Here is a 19,236-nt window from a genome sequence, read left to right as displayed (position 1 = left end):
CACTGGTGCCCGGGAGTGTGGGCGCAGCCTCTGCCGCTCAGACTGTCTGAGCATCGCCCTGTGCCAGGCTCCCTGTGGGGCAGTGTGTCCCCATCCACTCAGCACCGAGGCTGTGAGCTGAATCCATTTCCAGACAAGAAATGCAGAATCCGAGAAGGTCACACAGTTTGTAAGCGACCTCCTGAGATTACACGTTGAGACGCTGGAGATAGAGATGAGCCAGACTGGGTGAAGCCTCGCTCTCCTCAGGGCCCTCCTTCCTCCCCTTCTCGTATATTAGCAGGAAATTCCTAACTGGGCCCAGAGGAGGGAGGACCCCAGGCCCCACCTGGCCGGCTCTAGGACTCGGTCACTGCCGACCCTGCATACACGGGCTTCCCTCCCTTTTACCAGCGGACAGTAAGGTGGCCCCCGGGAACCCGTTCACATTTTACTCTCCCTTGGACCAGAACTTCTAGTTTGTAACTGTGTGCCTGGTTGTCCTGTCCCTGGAGAGGGCAGATGGCATCCGGAAGGAATTTCGTACAGAGAGGGGGTGCCGGTAAGAACAGAGCAGGGAGCGTTTGCAGTGAAGAGCCGTGGGTTCCACGCTGAGCTGCCAGCCAACAGGGAGGGGCCTCGCCTTCTCTGGTCCCGGGTCCTTGCCCATCCAGGGGGCAGCAGGCATTAGATGCTCATGGTGTCTTCCCGCTCCGCCTCCCCTGGGACCGGCTTCACAGCTCCTGCTCACCCCACCCGGTCACTGTGCCACAGGGCGAGGCCTGGCTTTGCCACCGTCCCTCACGAAGTAGACAGAGGTTCAAAAATACCTCCTTGTCATTTTCTAAATTCAAATAGCACACACACAAAAATGTTCTCTTTTGCTTTGAAGGGAAGAGAAATGACCCCAGATTACCACTGGATGCGAACTGATCCAGAGGCCTCAGGGCCTTGGATAGGGGAAGGACACAGAGAAAGACCTGGAAGGTGATGGGGGGTTCGGGGTCAACCTGAGGGGCAGGAATGGACCCACCTCACTGTCAAGACAGAGGTCAGAGAATCAAGCCAGCCCACTGCAGAACGGGGACACTTTGGGTCCCCATATTGGTGCATCCAGGAGCCAGGCGAGGCCTGCCCAGTGGCCTCCACCCCCTGCCTCTCTGGATGCAGAAGGGAGGTGGGTGGACAGAAGGACTGCAGGGGGAGAGCAGGGCAGGAGACCCCTCAGAGAAACCTTCGTTCAACTGGACGGAGACAGACAACTTGAGGCCCCCGTAGGGCCCCAGGTCACCCTGAGATAGGAGCCGGCTCCTGCTGAGCGCAGGGGCCTTGGTCTTCAGGGCTCTGCATGCCTGCACTCACCACACTGCAGATGGAAGATATTCCAGAAACTTCATCCGTGCTCTACACGGACTCCCTTGTCTTGTGACCGCTCCCCACACAACACAGGATAGCAACTGTTTGATGACATGCACGTTGTACCAGCTCTTCCAGCAACCTAGCGATGACTTACGGCACGTGGGTTATAAAGACCACTGCATTTTACGTCAGGGACTTGAGCATCTGTGGATTCCGGCCGCCTAGCTGGGCGGTGCGTGAACCGATGGTACGTGCCTCTGTGCGCACTAGTCACAGTGCAGGATTTGGATCTGACAGGTGGCAGCCATGTGAGCTAAGTGCCTAGACAGAGGGCTGGAGGGACAGGCAGCCACCCCCTCCGTGGGACGCAGTCCGTGGCATTGGGATAACCTGAGCATGTCAGGCAAGCTCATCTCCGTCTTTGAGCTTTTTGCAGTCAATGTGCAGCCACGCAGTACTTTCTTCTCAATAGGGAGGTTTAAAAAGAAAGACTCAGCTCTCCCTTGCAGGTTCGCCCTCGGCTATGGGTCCAGGTGGTCCCCTCTGTACTCCTGTCGGGACTTGGCACATCCACATAATTAGGTGGAAGGTGATGTTTCCAAAACCTTTTGTTTACCTGATGCCCAGCAGAGAAGTTTTGGAAGCCTGGGTTGAAGGTTTGCCCAGGAGACTATATAGGGCTCCTACTGTATACTAGGTACACTGGTTCTGCAAATGGCCAGAGAGTAAATATTTAGGGGTTCACAGGTCCTACAGGCTCCAGCACAACTACTGAATTCGCTGCAGTCACCAAAGGGCAAGCATAAATGTACTCGGTTACGTTCTGATGAAACCTAGCCTGCAGACATAGCCCCTGGGCCAGACCGGCCGCTGGGCCCCGGGTGGCTGGCTCCTGTTTAAGTACCAACTCTGTGAACAGCGACTCCTCCACTTGTGATGGGTTCACGCCACCATGGATCCAGCGCAGGCTGGAAAGGCCAGTGAGTTGGAAATGCATCTGAGGCACCTGCCTACCGAACACGTGGCTTAGCCTGGCTGCCTTGGGTGTGCCGAGGACGTGGGTGGGCCTGCAGCTGGGCAGTGATCCAGCACCAAGGCTGCTGTGTGATAAGTGCTGAATCAAGACTGCTGTGTGATCGAGTGCTGAATCAAGGCTGCTGTGTGATCGAGTGCTGAATCAAGGTTGCTGTGTGATCGAGTGCTGAATCAAGGCTGCTGTGTGATCGAGTGCTGAATCAAGGCTGCTGTGTGATCGAGTGCTGAATCAAGGCTGCTGTGTGATAAGTGCTGAATCAAGGCTGCTGTGTGATCGAGTGCTGAATCAAGACTGCTGTGTGATCGAGTGCTGAATCAAGGCTGCTGTGTGATCAAGTGCTGAATCTCTCGTGCGACCTGTTGAAAACCAGTCTGAAGCTGGAAAACAGAGAGGCTGTAAGGCCAGGTTTTGCTTGATTGTTAAGTTGAGAAAATCAGCAGTGCAGCTGTCCTGAGTCAGGAAACCTTCATATGCGCATGTCGGACTCTCTCTCAGGGCTCAGAACCCTCGCTCCAGCCCTCCCAGGTAAGTCTACCACCAGCCCATTTTGCTGATGAGGACATTGAGACTCCTAGAGGTTTAGGACTTGGCCAGAGGCACGTAGCTAGTGGATGACACCCTGTGTTAGGACTTGGGTTATTGAGCCTGCATCCCATAAACCTGACCCTTTTCCAGAGGCAAAAGCCTTCACCTTATCAGAGAGAAGAAAGACCTGCTACCTGGAAGCTGTGTCCTGTCCTCAGTGTATCTGCAAGGGAACAGGGAGGGTGTTGCTAGGGACCGATGTGGCCAGGGGTTAGCAGCCTGGCTGTGAAGCCAGACTGCCTGGATTCAAACCCCAGATCTCCCCTGCATAAGCTGTGTGACCCGGGGGAAGTTGCTTGACCTCTCTGTGCCTGGGTGTCTCCATATGTTAAGTGGAGGGGACATGAGCACACCTGTCGCAGAGGGTTTGTGAGGGCGGAACACAGTTAGGAACTTCGCCTGGTCAGCCAGGAGTGTGTGTCACTTACACTTCGGCTGAAAATCTCATCGCCGTGAGCCAGGGGTTCCCACGCCTCTCCTGGTCGCGCTGAGACAGCCCCGGCGTGGTTTTGCAGTGTGGATTGGCTGAGTGTTGTCCTGAGGCCCTCACCGCCTCAGCCCAGGTGACGCGCCCTCCCGGGACCTCTGAGCTGGTTAATAAGAGTGGCATTTAAGAGCCGTGGCACACCCAGCCCCGGCAATACTTTAATTTGCTGCATGGAGGCCTCCGCCTCTTGCAATAAATTCACTGTGAATAGACTAATTGCAAAATAACCCTAATTGGGTAGTTATCAATGAACAACTTCCCGTGGAACAGAATGGCTTACAATTAATAGCATTTAAGCCATAAACTATTCTTCTGCAGAAAGCGAAGATGTAATTACGCCCCATAGGGAGATTGTGTTCCCTTTCTGGAAACCCTGACACCCGGAATTCCCTCTGCTCAGGAGGGATTTGAGCTTCAGCCCAATGGTCCTTTAATTTCCTGGGAAATGAGGAAAGAGAGACAGAGCGAGGGCAGCTTCCTCTCAGAGGCAGCCGGGGATACCGAGTGCCCCGCACGCCCCGCGTCTGTCCTTTGACTGGGCGGCACCCAGACTCCGCCCACAGGGTGCCGGAGGTGGAGAACAGTTAAGGAGGCCATCGCCCGGGGTTGAAAAGTTCAGAGGAGAGGCCATAGATTCTCCACGTGGCAGCTTTGGTGAGGAGCTTCTGCACCTGCCGCCCCTGCCGCCCGGCCCCAGGCCCTTTGCTCAGGCCAGTGGTGGCGTCTAGGAGCCCAGGAGGTGGCTTCCTCTCTGCTGGGATCTTGCACTTTGCCTCCTGCAGAAAGCAATTAGGAAGGAAGGGAAAGGAAACCCCCTTAGGAGAGGAGGGGTCCCCGGCCAGCCCACCAACAGCCACACAGAGGGGAGGCTCTGTCCCGCCAGCACCCACGATGGCCTCACAGACGCTCCTTTCTAGACTTCAGGAGGCACACCACTCCCCCAGGGTCCCCGAGCTCACTGCAGCCACCAAGCTGTCCACACACACGGTCGATCTGGACCACCTGTCCCCACGTGGTGTCCAGAACGACCCTAGGGCCTGCGGTAGCCCTGCCTGGGCCTCCCCGTGTTTTTGGAAATGCACTGTGTTAGATTGAAGGCCAAGGACGGCGTGAATTGGAAAAAGGCATTTTCCACCCGAAGGGCTCTGTCCTCAAGGGTGCAGCTCCGGGTTCTCCTTTGCTAGCTCCCAGCTTTGTGGCCCCAGCCTCCAGGGCCTCCATCTCCGCGTTTCTAAAGGGGGCACAAATATGCACACCCTGTCCTCACGGGTGCAGGCTGGAATGCGGAAGTGCTGTGACCGACCACCTGAGGAGAGCGACTTTAGAGGAGGGAAAGGTTATCTGGGGCTCCCGGTTTCAGAGGTCTCAGTTCACAGATGGCCGGCTCCATTCCTCGGGGCCCGAGGTGAGGCAGAGCCTCGTGGCGGAAGGAGGTGGTGGACATGGCACCAGGACGCAGAGAGAATCCACTCGCCAGGGACAAAATGTCACCCCAAAGGCACGCCCCGGGGACCAGCCCCTCCAGCCACACCCCGCTGCCTACACAGCAGCGCCCGGCAGGGCTGTGCGCTGATTAGCCCAGGCCTCGCCAGGAGCGGAGGACCTGGGGGCGCCTGCTGGGAGTGACGGTCCCCGTGGTTACGCAAGAGAAGGCGTCTGGGCACAGGGAGCCGGCAGGGCACTGGACGGCGTCCTCCCGGCTCCTGGCCCCCTCTTGCTGGCCCTGCTCCTCAGCCGGGCTCTGCTCATTTCCAGCCCCTGCAAAGCCCCCTGCACCCCACCCCCACCTTGTCTGGCCGCCACCCGCCCTGGATCTCGGCCTACCTGCTGCCTCCTCAGGGAAGCCTTCCCAGAGCACCCCTTCCCAGAAGCCGTGGCTGTGGGGGACAGCCACCCCGGGGAGGGTCTTGCCCCATGAAGACCATTTGGCCTGTGACTCGGGAGCAGCATTCTGGAACCAGTTCCGGGTCATGAAAAGCCTCCTGCCTCGTCACCTTTGGAACCACCAAAGGTCGGGAAGTTCCCCGCGGTGGCCCTCCTGCCCACCCACCTGGCTGCAAGCTGGGTGGAGGTGTCCGGGGAAAGGCCCCCTGGCTCCCAGGTCCCTCCTGCCCTCCTTCACCTGCTATGTGCTGGTTAAAGGCAGCTGGTGGGGCTTCACTCCTGTGGACCAGCAGCCTGGGTCTCGGAAGAATCAGAGCTGAGTGACAGGTGCCAGCACATGACTGGCAGGGCGGGTGGGGAGGCTGCTGCGGGGGCAGGGTAGCGACAGCGGGTCCCCAGGGGGTGATGCCAGGACCATTGCTTGCCAGTCAGCTGAGCGGTTCCAGGGCCCCTGGCCTGACTGGGGAACCCAGGACTAGGGACGGGGCTTCCCGTGCAGGGGACACATGGACACAGAGCCCTCTCTACCCATCAGCCTTTGCGGGAGGCCCGAGGCTCTGACACATGGGACTTGGGGTGGGGATTGTTGGAGGGGGCTGGCAGATGGCCCCGCCAGGTGACACAGCCTGTCTCCTGCACCTCCCGGGGCCCCAGGGCAGGGGAATAACTCCCAGGAGGCGCAGCTGGCAGGCGACATGGAGGGAGGGTGGAGACCAGGGTCGGCGTGGCCACACCGAGTGCCCCGGGTCAGGCTCCTCGCTTTCCCCGTCTGTCCCTGGGAGACGGCAGTGTGGCCCTTGAAGAGGGTCCCAGGGGGACTGATCGCAGTGGATCCAGAAAAAAGTAAATCCGAGCCGTTCCTCGGCCACCCGCTGCCTGCCAGGGAGGGCTCAGGGCCGAGGCCAGATGGTAGGAGCATGGGTCTGGGTCCCAGCTCGTCACCTCTCCACAGAGCGTGACAGGCTGCGGCTGGAGGACCCACCGGGCCGTGCTTCCGTGAAGCCTCATGCCTGGCCCCGGAATGCCAGCGTCACATGATTTTCACTGGTGGTGAAACGCTATCGTGCTTTGACTTCTCGTCCCCATCCTTCAAAAATGCAAAAGCCATTCCTCCGCCAGGACACAGGCAGCCGCGGGCTGTGGTTTCCCCGCCGTGTTCCAGGTCCCAGGACCCAGCGGTGGGCGAGAGCAGAGGGCGCCCCGTCCCGTGGGGCCCCCACCCTGCTCTGCACAGCAGGCAGGGCGCCCGCCGATGCCCCTGGAGAATCGTGCGTGGCGATGTCTCCACTCGGACCTTCCGCCCGGCAGCAGAGACCAGTGGACGCCTGGGCAGGAACTTCAGGCGATTTTCTGGGTGGGAGGGGAGCTGCGGAGAGGAGGCAGGCGGTGCAAGGTGAGAGGAGGTGGCCCCCAAAGGCCCCGCCGAGGGAGCAAGGGGTGCCCATGTGTGGTGGAAGGCCCGGCATGTTCTAGAAGCAGTGAGGGGGTTCTGGGGCCGGAGCCCAGGGAGCAGTGGGGAAATTCAGAGGGGAGAGGGGCCGGGTGCAGGCGGAAGGGGCTGCCTTTGGATGGCTTTTCGGGAGGCTGGGATCCAACAGGGGATTGTCAGAGTGGAACGTGACCCAGCGTAGCCTTTTCTTTTCCGCTTTGTACTTATTGTGCTGGGACACTTACTATGAGCGCTGTCATTGGATTTCTAAGTGTACAATACGGCCCGCTAGCTGTCGGCACAGTGTCGAGGGAAAGCAGATCTCTCTAGAATCTGCTGTCCGTGCCCAATTGAGATATTTTGCTTTTTTAAAAAAATAAATGTCATCGTCCAAGCTTAACGATGTTACAAGTGATGAGGATGATACAGGAAAGCAAATTAGCACTCCGTCATCTCGTGGAGTTACCCTTTTTTTTAATTTTTAAATTGTATTTGTTCTGTTGAGTTGCCCATGACAGTAGAATGCATTTGTACATTTTGGTAGGTCACACATAAATGGAGAGTGATCTCTCATTTTCCTGATTATACACATTGCAGGATCACATGGGTCATGTACATACGTGTACATGAGTAATAATGTCTGTTTCTCTCCCTTTTCCTTCCTTCCTCATGCCCTTCCCTCCCTTCACTCCCCCTGCCTAATCTAAAGTAACTACTCTTCCCTACCCGCCCCTGATGGTGAATTGGCTTCCGCCTTTGGTTTTTGGGTTTGGCTTATTTCACTTAGCGTGATATTCTCCAGCTCCATCCCTTTACCAGCAAATGCCAGAATTTGATTCTTCTTTAAAACTGAGTAATAGTCTGTCTTTTCTTCTTTTTTATCGTGGTAAGAGCAACTAATTCAGCTCATTTAGCAAACGTTTTAAGCAGAGTATTATTGAGGATAGCGCCTGTGCCGTCCTGCACCCGTCCTAGGCTTGGTGCCTCTGCATCGGCTACTCCCGTTTCCTTCTCCCCTGAGCCCGGCAGCCACCCTCCTCGTCGCTGAGCCTGTGAAGCCGCCGCTTCTAGAACGTTCTGGCGGGTCTGCGACGGCTGTTTCACTTAGCTGACGCGCCGGAGGCTTGTGGGTACGGCACTGCGTGTCGGGAGGTGCGGGGCGCCTCCTGTCCGTGGCTGAGCGGCACTCCCTGTCTGAACGTGCCGCCCTCTTGTCCCCGTCGGCCGTCCCTGGCCAGGTGGGTTGATCTGCATCCCGGCTCTCGTGGACGATGCTTCCGTGCACACCGGGCGCTGCTCGCTCTGAGGTCCCCTTTCCGGTTCTTTCAGACAAACGCCCAGCGAGATACCGCCGCACACACGTCAGGACGGCTGTTATTAAAGCAGAAAGGCCGGTGTGGCCAGGATGGGGCTGGGACCTGCGTGCAGCTGTGGGAAGCGGCGGGGCAGCCGTCTGGGGAAAGGGGCTGGAAGTTCCTGGAAAAGGAAAGCGGAGGAGCCGCACCATCCCGCAGCCCCGCCTCTGCCTGACTGGCTTTAAGGCACTTCTGGAGACGGGACATCATGGGAGTTTCTCACCAGGGTCCCGGGAGACAAGACGGGGTGAAGGGCATCAGGTGAGGTGTCCGTCACCTGGTCATCAGGACCTGTCGGTCTCCTTTGGGCACAAAGACCGCTCAGGCCTGATCTTTCAGCAGACGGTCTTGAACCCCTACCGTGCTCCAGGGAGCGGTGGCCAGCAGTTCCCCAGGTCCAGTCCCAAAGGCCAGTTCCACTCTGCCTTCCCCTTCTAAGGCACCTGGGGGCTTTCCCTCCCTCCAGGCGTGGAGTCATACAGGAAGCCAGCTGCCACCTCGAGGCTTCTGTGGAAGCCCAGCATGTCGGTCAGGGAAGTATCCTGAGGCGCCTCCACCAGCCTCTCCCAGGATGTTCCGCCAGCTCCATGAGGAGCCCATGAGAGCTTCATGTGCAAAGGCCCTGTGGTAGGAAGAGGAGGAGTGTTTGAGGAGCTAAGGAGATCACAGAGGACCCAAGAGCAGGGCAGGAGGGTCTGACTCCCCGCTTTCCAGCTGGGTTGTGATGATCGGCGTCTTTGCTTTGAGCATGGAGAGTGGCAGCTGAGACATCTCGTGGGAACACACTAAGGTTGCTGGAGAGAGGAGCGAGGATTGGCCCCAAAGACAAGCAACACTGTGGAAGAGGGACAGGGAACAGGTCTCATGTCCTCTCTCCAGAGAACCATGCTCCTTCCATTTCAGGACCTGACTGCAGGTTATCTAGGGTCAGGAACAGCCCTACCTTTTTCTGGGTCAGCACTTGAGAGGGCTGCATTGTGTGGCACACTGTGGTCCCTGCTTCCTGGGACACTCCGCTGCTGTTGAGCTCATGGAGGATTAGAGGCAGCCTTGGACTTCACTCCAGAGGCCCACAGCTCGCCTGTGCCCAGTCTGCATGAAAGCCTGGGCCCAGGACTCACCTGCTCCTCCTCAGAGCCCCACCTTCCACCTGCAGAACAGGTGCAAAGGCCCGCCCCACCCCCAGCTGCTGAATGAGATCCTGCACTTTGCCTGACCACTGATCCAGCAAGTATCTACCAAGCACCTGTTACAGGTCAGCAATGGGACACCCCTTGATTGGCAGCTTGTAGTTCCAGAAGCCTCTGGGGCGGGCTGGGGATCCGGCTCCGATGACGGAACACTTCGCCATGCTTTTTCCAGCCTCCTGTGAATTTGTGCCCAGAAGCCGCCCAGGGTAGGGCAAAGGGTGGTGATCCAAAGACGACAGCTTCTTGCTTTAGGATTTGCTTCCCGGGCTGCGGGGATAGCTCAGTAGTGGAGCATTTGCCGAGCGTGCGCGAGGCACGGGGGTCCAGCAGCGAGAGAATGACCTGTTCCCTGGCAGGAGAGGGTGCAGCGGCCTTGTGCACACCCTGCAGTCAACGTCACATCCTACGCTACAGCAGAAAGCTAGCTGGTCATCCTTTGTGCACAGTCCTGCAAAACCAGCTTGCTCTGTCCCCTCTGAAATCACTGGGCAGCAGGGCTCCGGGATTCACGGGGATGCCTCTTCCTCCTGGAAGCCTTCCGAGACTGCCTCACCGTGTCCTGCCTCCTCCACGTGCCGCGCAGAGTGCACGTGGCATCACGGAGGGATTGCCTGGCGCCCTCGGCTGCGAGGCCAAGTCCTTGTATGTGCGTGGTCACAGCTGGATCTCCGGCCCCTGCCCCGGGCTGGGGTGCAAGGACTCGTGTCTCAGGCCCCTCCTAACGCCAGGCGTGGAGGTCGGCCCTTTACATGCAGGATCGTGTTCCACTTCCCCGCGACACTGAGACAAGTGCGTTCCCCAAGCACGTTGTGCACCTGGGGAAAGAACTTGCCTGAGGTGGCGTTCGCTCCTGACGGGCCTTGAGCTCAGACCTGGTTCTGCTTCACGTCAAACCCTGTGTCTTAGTTTCTCTGTGACACGTCACCTTTAGTAAATGCACAGCCTGTGTCCCTTAGGTGGCTCGTCCAGGTTCTCAGAAGATAAAGGGACAGAAACACCCTGACCCAGGGCCCGCCCAGCTCTTTGTCACTCTCCTTCGCTGCAGCCAGAGAGAGCAGGACACTGAGGTCTCTGTACGAGGACCCGTTCCCAAGCATCCGTCCTCCGAAAATCCAAAAAAGTCCACAGTGATCCAAGATCCAAGACATTCTGAGCACTGACCTGAAGTCACCAGTGGAAAGTTCCACACCTGACCTCACGAAGAGCCTGCGGGCCCATCGCGGGTGCGTTGAGGGTGGCATAAATCACCTTTAGACTGTGTGCATGACGAAGTTTGCCTTTAACCTCGGCCCCAACTCTGAGATGGCCCACATGTGTACGTGAATCGTCCCAAATCTGGAAAACTCTCAGCTCTGAAATGCTTCTGGTCCCAGGCATTTTGGTCCAGGGTTACTCGACCTGGGTTGACACTTGGCCTTTCCCTAGGGATGTCCATGTGCCAGGGACTGTCCTCAGCACTTGGGCCACGTCAGCTCACTTATTTCCAAGAACTCTGTATTCAGGGAAACCGAGACCCAGAGAGGGAGAAACCCTGCTGGAAATCACACGTTACACCCGGAGCAGAGTCCGCCTCTGAGCCCAGAGATTTGGGTTCCTCGGCCGTCGGCGGGACCTGCTGCCTCCCATCTGATGCAGAGAGACGGCCGCAGTCGGGAGACCCCCCTAGTGTGGAGGGGCTGGCCACACCCACGACCCCCAGGGCTGGCCTTCCAAGTGGGTCCGTTGGCTGGGGTGAAAACTAGCAGCCGCCGTAGCCTCCATTTCTCTGCCAGTTCCCCATTGCCGTGGTATATTTGTGTTAGTGTAAAAATGACAAAGCAATAATTTTTCATTGTATCCTTCAGTCACCCATGAGAGATTGGATTTAGGTCACAATTTATTACCCTGTGGAATTGAATCCAATTTTTAACACCATGTCAGCCATTCTGGTATTAGAGCCTTTTAATGGCTGTGAAATTTATACAATGATAAAGTAATTTAAAACATATGTAGGAAGAACATCAGGCAAATTGATGTGTATAGAACCCCGTGGTAAAAATTGAATAGGAGATAAACACGGGAAATGGTGATTGATTAGGGCGGGATGGAAATAGCGCTCGCGTTGATAAACTCTTAATGGCGAAATTAGTAAACTAATTTATTCTTCGTGATTTTGAGGAGGGTTTATGTTGCCCTAAATCAGGATCCAGGCTGAGCCGCCAAGCACAAATTAATGGCTCACCTCTGTGTGCGGCACAGTGCAGCTGAGAAGCCCGTCTGTGGGACTGGGAGGTGACCAAGGTCCCCCAGGGTGTTTCCAGCCACCAGAGGGAGAGGAGGGGGAGGAGGCAGGGGACAGAGAGACGGCAGAATGACTCCTCTTTCAATATTTCAAACCTTGCTCCGAGATGGCAGGATGCACGCTTATTATAATCCCTGTGATCGCGCTCCTATGTCGGAACCCCACATTGTACCCCGTACAGTTGCCCATAAGTGTAAAAGAGCACCAACTGAAAATGACGTGAAGACAGACGTTCCGAAGACAGAGGGGGACTCCAGCTCGACCAGTCCCCTCTGAGCGGCAGCTACTCGGAGCACGTTCTTCTCTGCCTTTAGGTGCCTAAGTCCAAAGTAGAGCCTGGCTTTGTGAGCGGGGAATCATGGATGACGGGAACTTGATGTGTAAACCTGGAACCTGCAGAAAGGTGGACTCTGGCCGTGTGATGAGAAGTCAAAGTCACCTGGCACTGTTTTTAGAATGGCGCTTCATTGGGGCTTGCGTCGAGGGCGGAGGCCCGTACGGTTCTTTGACGTGACTGTGAATCTGTAGCTTGGGTACGCCAGGCATGACTGGCCGCTCCCCCGTCAATGGACACTTAGGTTGCTGCCAGGTGTTTGCTGTACTGAACAGCTGTCCCCTCCCTTCTCCCCAAGATGAACCTAACGGGTACCATGTGAACGCATCCGGGAAACAGGAATCTGCTTCCTCCAGCGGATGACCCAGGGAGTTAGAGCTTGGTTCTTTGGGACCCCCTGGTCAAGACGGGCTGCGGGGCAGACCTGGGAAGCAGAAGCCCCGAGTGCCACGTCTTGCTTGCTTTAGATTTCAGTGGTCACGGTCGCACGCCCCATGTGAGGCTGTACCAGTGTGGCAGCTCGTCCTCTCCTGTGGGAGTCCCCAGCAGGGTGCCGGAAGCTTCTGAAGCACCCTCATCCTTCCAAGAGGACTGTGTTCTCCCTGGAGCCTCACCAGGCCTCAGGGGAGTGGCCTCTCTAGTTCCAAATCCTCTGAGGTCCCACGGTCGTCCTCTCCGAGGGAGCACGGTGGTCTGCACACCTGAGCTCGCGGGAGTTCCCGGGAGGCTCCTCAGTACAGACGCCCGGCTGGGGCCGGGAAGGCTGGCCTGGGTCTGGGATGGGGCTTGGGACATTTTCTTGCCAGGCGAGGCTGCTTCTGCTGCTTCTGCTGCTCTGGGAGGAGCACCCTGCGGGGAGAACGTCCCATCTCCACATCTGCCCTTTCCCAGGTCAGTGGTTCTCAGCCAAGGCCGTTCTGCTCCCCAGGGGGCATTTGGCTGCATCTGGAGCCGTTCAGTCTCACAACTGGAGCCTCGTGGGTGGAGGCCAGGTAACCCTCCCGCAGGACAGCCTCCCAGCAGCATCCTGTCCAGAGTGTCGGTGGCACCGTACTTGAGACACCCTCTCCTCCCTGAGCCAGGAGCTGTGTTCGACGGGGGTGTTTGCCTCCCTCCACAGTGGTTCATAGCATGCAGGGTTGGCACTGCCCTCTCGGCCTCTGGTTTTCAAGGATTGGCTTATTGCACTTAGCATGATATCCTCCAGCTCCTTCCATTTATCTGCAAATGCCATAACTTCATTTTTCTTTATGGCTGAGTAATATTCCATTATGTAGATATACCACAGTGTCTTTATCCGTTCGTCAATTGAAGGGCATCTAGGTTGGTTCCACAACCTAGGTATTGTGAACTGAGCAGCTATGAACAATGATGTGGCTGCATCACTGCAGTATGCTGATTTTAGGTCCTTTGGGAAGAGGCCAAGGATCTGGAGAGCTGGGTCAAATGGTGGTTCCATTCTAAGTTTTCTGAAGAATCTCCACACTGCTTTCCAGAGTGGCTGCACCCATTTGCAGTCCCACCAGCAATGTATGAGTGTGCCTTTCCCCACATCCTCGCCGACACCTATTGCTGCCTGTAATTTTGTGTATTTGGAGTCCTATAAGCCTCTTGGACTTGATTTTCCATTTCATTCTTCAGATTTGGGAAATTTTCTGATATTATTTCATTGAATAGATTATTCATTCCTTTGGTTTGTTTCTCTAAGCCTTCCTCAATCCCAATAATTCTCAAATTTGGCCTTTTCATGATATCCCATAGTTCTTGCAGATTCTGTTCATGATTTCTTACCATCTTCTCTGTTTGTTCAACTTTGCTTTCGAGGTTAAATATTCTGTCTTCAATATCTGAAGTTCTCTCTTCCAGGTGTTCTATCCTATTGGTTATGCTTTCTATGGAGTTCTTACTTTGGTTTATTGTTTCCTTCATTTGAAGGATTTCTGTTTGGTTTTTTTTCAATATCTCTAACTCTTTATTGAAATGATCTTTTGCTTCCTGTATTTGCTCTTTTAACTGTCGATTGGTGCTATCATTCAATGCCTGCCTTTGCTCTTTCATCTCATCATTCAATGCCTGCATTTGCTCTTTCATCTCATCGTTTGCTTCTCTGATCATTTTAATTATGTACATTCTGAACTCCCTTTCTGTCATTTCTTCTGCCATGCTGTCGTTGGATTTTATTGATGTAACATCTAGATTTGTTTGGGGCATTTTCTTCCCTTGTTTTCTCATATTGTTCAGGAATCAGTGGGTCATTAAGATATTGCAGATTTCCTCTATGGACTTATAATGTCCCTGAAGATTGCTAGTATATCCCCTCTTATCCTTCAGTAGCCTGAAGTCTTGGAGGAAGTTGATAATGCGGAGCTCCACGAAGAAGCTGCCTCTCTAGGGGTGGTGACCCTCAGGTGGCGTATATTCCCTGCTAGTGGGCAGAGGTGCCTCCACTTGTTGACCAATGGTCATCCAAAGGGGAACTAGGCTGCGGGCTGAGGCAAGTCCTGTTTGTGCCTGTGTCTCTGGTTTTACCGTCCCTGTGGGAAAACCTCACCCGGCAGGGAAGACTCACTCAGTGGGGACGTCTCGCTGGTCAGTTCCCCTCCTAGAGGTTCCCCTCAATCTACAACTACCACCTGGGCTGGGCTGTCTTCCTCTGCAACGATCCCAGGGGCCCGGACCTACCTCCTGGGCCTGGGAGCCTCACCCTTCGCAGGCAAGTCTCCTTAGGCTGCCTCTCCTCAGAGAATCTGCCCGCAGTCCTGGAAACTTCGCTCCGCCCCTAGGCGTGTCTCTGTGCGGCTCTTCCAGCAAGAAGCCACCTAGCTCCTGGGACCCTGCTCTGCACCAATCACCTGGCTATGCAGCCCCTCCTCTGAGCCACCACCTGGAGCCCCGTACAATAGCTCCGAGACACAGAGACCCGCCACACACCTCCTCCTCCGGACAGCCGCCCGGTTTCCCACGCAGTCACTAGGAGTCCAAGCAACTCACTTCGTGTCTCCTCCTCCCGCCTACTGCCTGTAGCCCTAGGCAGTCACTCCAAGTCCAAGTGACCCGCCCTGTTCCTCCTCCTCCCCCTCGGGGTAGCCCCCCCGGGTGTTCAGGAGTGGTGGCTCCGAGACCAAGTGACCCACCGCGCTCCTCCTCCAGGCAGGCCACCGGTGTTCAGGAGCGGTCGCTTTGAGTGCAATCAACTCACCACTTGCCTCCTCCTCTGGCAACCGCCTGTGGCTCTGATGCAGTCACTCCTAGACCAAGTGACCCACCGGGCTTCTCCTCTTCCTCCAGGCAACACCCCCCCCCCCCACCCCGTGTTCAGAATTGGTCGTTCTGGGTCTAAACCGCTCGCCACGCAGCTCCTCCTCAGGCAGCCGCCCGGAGCCCCAGCGGCTGCTCGAGTCCCAGCGCTGTGCTGAGCCGCCTCCTCTACGATGATCCCAGTTGTCCGTGTTTACCGCTCCAGCGGGGGGAGGGGCATCTCGCCGGCAACTCCACTTCACAAATTCCCTGCGTTCCGGGGCTACCGCCCCATCCGGGACGCCTCCCCAACGGGAGAGACTCACCCGGCGGCTTTGAGTTTGTCCCAAGTCTGTCACTATCTCCTCTTTTGAATCCTGCGTCCTGGAGCAACGTGAAATGCAGCCGCCCTCTAGGCCGCCATCTTGAAACTCCCCTGCTGCCTGTAAAGGAAGGGGATTCTGACACTGCGGCCAGGGACCCCGTGGGCATTATGCTAAGTGAAGTGACTGGTCACAGGACAGAAATGGGAGGTGCCTGCCGGTGGGGTGCCGTTGTGCTCCATTCACAGAGACTGAGCGCGGCTGGGGGCTGCCGGGGTCTCTGAGAAGGGGAGAAGCAGGAGTGGTTTTTTAATGGACATAGTTTCAGTTTCTCAGGAGGAGAAAGCCCCGGGGGTTGGTGGCCTGACCACGTGAACATACTTAGCATCACTGTACTGTGCACTTGGAGATGGATACGATGGACAGTTTTATGTGTTTTACCATGATTTTCTAAAATGTTGGCTCCTGTAAAAGCAGGCAGAGACTCACTTAAGTCTTGCTCTGATGCAGGGCGATAGGCTTCGTCGGCCTGTCTCCCTGTTTCACACCCAAGGCTGGGTGATCCGCTCGGGCTGAGTCATTTCACCTTGATTCCAGGGTAGTAGGGAGTCATCGATGGTTTTTGAGCAGAACGGTGGCATGATCCGATTTAGACTTTTAATAGGGATTGCAGACTTTCCATCAAAGGCCAGGTCACTTTAGGCCTTGCAGCCTGAGGTCTGTCTTCCTTCACCGCTCAGCTTACTGTGTGAGCCAGCAGGCCTGACTCCGCTCCAGGGAGAAGCTGTTTGCAAAGCGGACCAGCTGGATTTGGCCCCAGGCCGTAGTTTGCAGACCTGCTTCGGGGTGAGCGTGCCGGCTGGCTGCTGCATCCTTGCCGCTGGGGCAGGTTGAGAAGAGAGTTGCAGAAGGTGCGATAGGCTCTGCCCCACCCCCACCATGCCCCCAAGGGCCCCCCTTGGTGTAACCTGGCGGTTGGCTGGCGGGAGCCTCTTAAAGAAGCAGCAGCCCCAGAGTCCCCATAGGTCCCCTGTTGATGCTGCCTGCCCTCCCCGCCCCAGCCCTCTTGGAGGAGAGTGCCCGGGTCTGGGGACCTGGCACCAAGGTGACCTGCAGGGATCCCGGGCAGCCGGGCCAGGCGGGGATGTCTGCTTGCTCCTGCTGCTGGTTCCCAGTGTCTTCCTCTCGAGAGTCTCTTAGCAGCAGCAGGGGACCCACAGAACGTAGAGGTGCTGCTGCTGCTGCGTTCTGGGCCCGGCCCTCCAGGGGCAGTTAGCCTGGTTGCCCACCTCCCTCCTCCCTCCCTCCCCCTAGCTTATTGCTGTGAGGCGCACCATCCCCGCGGAGCGCCATCAGGAACTCGCACTGTAATGTAGAAGACTACGGGAGGACCCGGTGGCTGATTAATAATGCATCCGTAGAGCAGTGGAGACGGGCGGATGAGCGGGGCCGAGGCTCCTGGCTTTATTTATGCATCTGGAATCCTAGGGTTTCCTGGGAGGCAGGGGGTCTGCACGGGGGCTCTCTGGTTCCCTGCAGGACCCTCGTAAGATCAAACGGTCCTGTGTTTCTTATCCCTGGGGTCCTGCCATCGAATGCTGGCTCCACCAGGGGCTGGCTAGGGCACTTGGGGCCACTGTGTGAACCTCCCGGTGCCTCTTTTTCCCATCTGTAAAATGGGGCCAGTGGTAGCATCGACTTTACAGGTTCCGTTGGACAGGACGATAACCCAGAGCCCATGGAGCGTGGGTGCTCAGTCAGTGCCGCCCCCTCACTCCTGTCCTTATCGCGGGAAGGCCAGGCGACCAGGCCCGGCCGGCCAGCCTGTGCCTGCTCCCAATCCCCGCGTCTCATCCCACCTGGACACCTTGCTGTCAGTGTCCGGTCACCCCCTGGGCCCTCCCTCTCTGCTCCTTGCCGCCTCCCTGCCCACGGAGCCTGCGTCTCGTGCGGCTGAGGCCACGCACCGCGAACTCGTCTCACATCTGACTGCTGCGCCCCTCACGCCCCACCCCTCCCAAGGGGTTCCCCACTCCGTATCTAGGGTGTTCTTCCTAAGACATCCTTAGCACCGTGGGATTCGTCTGTTGACAACCCCCAGAGGTGGCCCTTGCAGTGGCCTCTGGGGCCCTTCGTGACCTGCCCACCTCCTTCTCCTGCCTCATCTCTGACACTCTGGGCCTTCCCCGCCCACTGGTCATTGTGCTGGAACCCGCCCCTACCAGCCTCTTGCAGCCCCTAAAGCAAGCAGGCTCCAGTTGGAGCCTTCCCACGTGTGGACCCCCCGTCCAGACCCCTGTTCTTGGGTCCCGGTTCTGAGCCACTCCTTGAATCTGAGTTCAAATCCAGTGTGCTTCCTCAGGGACGCCTCTCCTTTTCCTTGCTAAGCATTTCCCTACTCTCTAGGAGGCACGCATGTGGCTGATCATTTGTTCAGCATCTCTTCCAAATTAGACTAGAATATCCAGGAAGGCAGGTCCTAGTTTTTTGTTTGTTTGTTTGTTTGTTTTCACTACTTACCCCATCTTTACAAAGTAGATACCCTGGATGATGGATGGATGGTTGATGGATGATGGATAGATGGATGGATGGATGGATGGATGATAGATGGGTGGATGGATGGATGATGGATGGACGAAGGATGATGGATGATGGATGGATGGGTGGATGATGGGTAGATGGATGGATGATGGATGGATGAATGATGGATGGATGATGGATGGATGGGTGGATGACTGGTGGATGGATGATAGATCGTGGATGGATAGATGGGTGAATAATGGGTGGACAGATGATGGACGATGGATGAATGGATGATGGATGGATGGGTGGATGATGGGTAGATGGATGGATGATAGATCATGGATGGATGGGTGGGTGGATGATGGGTAGGTGGATGGATGATGGATGGATGAATGATGGATGGATGATGGATGGATGGGTGGATGACTGGTAGATGGATGGATGATAGATCGTGGATGGATAGATGGGTGAATAATGGGTGAACAGATGATGGACGATGGATGAATGGATGATGGAGGGATGAAGGATGATGGATGATGGATGGATGGATGGATGATGGGTGGATGGATGATGGATGGATGGGTGGATGATGGGTAGATGGATGAATGATAGATGATGGATGGATGGATGGATGATGGGTGGATGGATTAACAGATGATAGATGGATCAAGAGATGGGTGGAAGGATGAATGAAAAGATGAATGAATTGGTAAGGCAGACAGAAAGATGAATGGGTAAAAGGACACTTAAGAGGAGTTTAAGTCTACAAGCCAAGAGTCCAGCAAGCACATCTTGGGACAGTCCTGGTAAGAAATGACAGTGAGTTCAATTTAAAAAACTGAACTTGAGGGAAGGTTGGACTTGAGAACATTTCAGGAGGTACAGTTGGCAGCACTTGGCAGCTCACTGGCCGTAGAGATGAGAGATGAAGGATGGGGAGGAACCAAGCACACACCTGGCTTGTTCATTAGTTTGGTGGAAATGGCGCACTTACCGCATCTGGGAAATGGGCTGACGTCGGTCCCGCCTCACCATGGGAGACTGAATAAACCAAACCCCTCGCAAGTGTTCAAGAGCTATGGAAGCCGTAGAAACTGAGAAGGACAAGTCTCGTTCCGGTGAAGCTCTTGAGCCAGAAGAATGGCTTTGCCCAAGTTCTAGAGTCGCTGAGCAGCTGGTGTGACCAGGGAAGTGTGCTGGTCAGGGTCTCCTGGTGCAGGGCCCTGGAAGACAG

At 56.2% G+C, this 19,236-nt stretch overlaps 1 protein-coding gene across 2 annotated transcripts in view; it reads left to right on the top strand.

Moving 5' to 3' along the window:
* Xylt1 (xylosyltransferase 1) overlaps positions 1-19,236 on the top strand; it is a 262,914-nt gene that overhangs the window by 150,665 nt on the left and 93,013 nt on the right. The gene's annotated exons all lie outside the window — the stretch shown is intronic.

The sequence above is a fragment of the Sciurus carolinensis genome, chromosome 18, assembly GCF_902686445.1.
Source record: "Sciurus carolinensis chromosome 18, mSciCar1.2, whole genome shotgun sequence".
Classification (NCBI taxonomy): domain Eukaryota; kingdom Metazoa; phylum Chordata; class Mammalia; order Rodentia; family Sciuridae; genus Sciurus; species Sciurus carolinensis.
The sequence above is the reverse complement of the archived record's forward strand: the minus strand, read 5'-3'. Positions and strand labels throughout refer to the sequence as shown.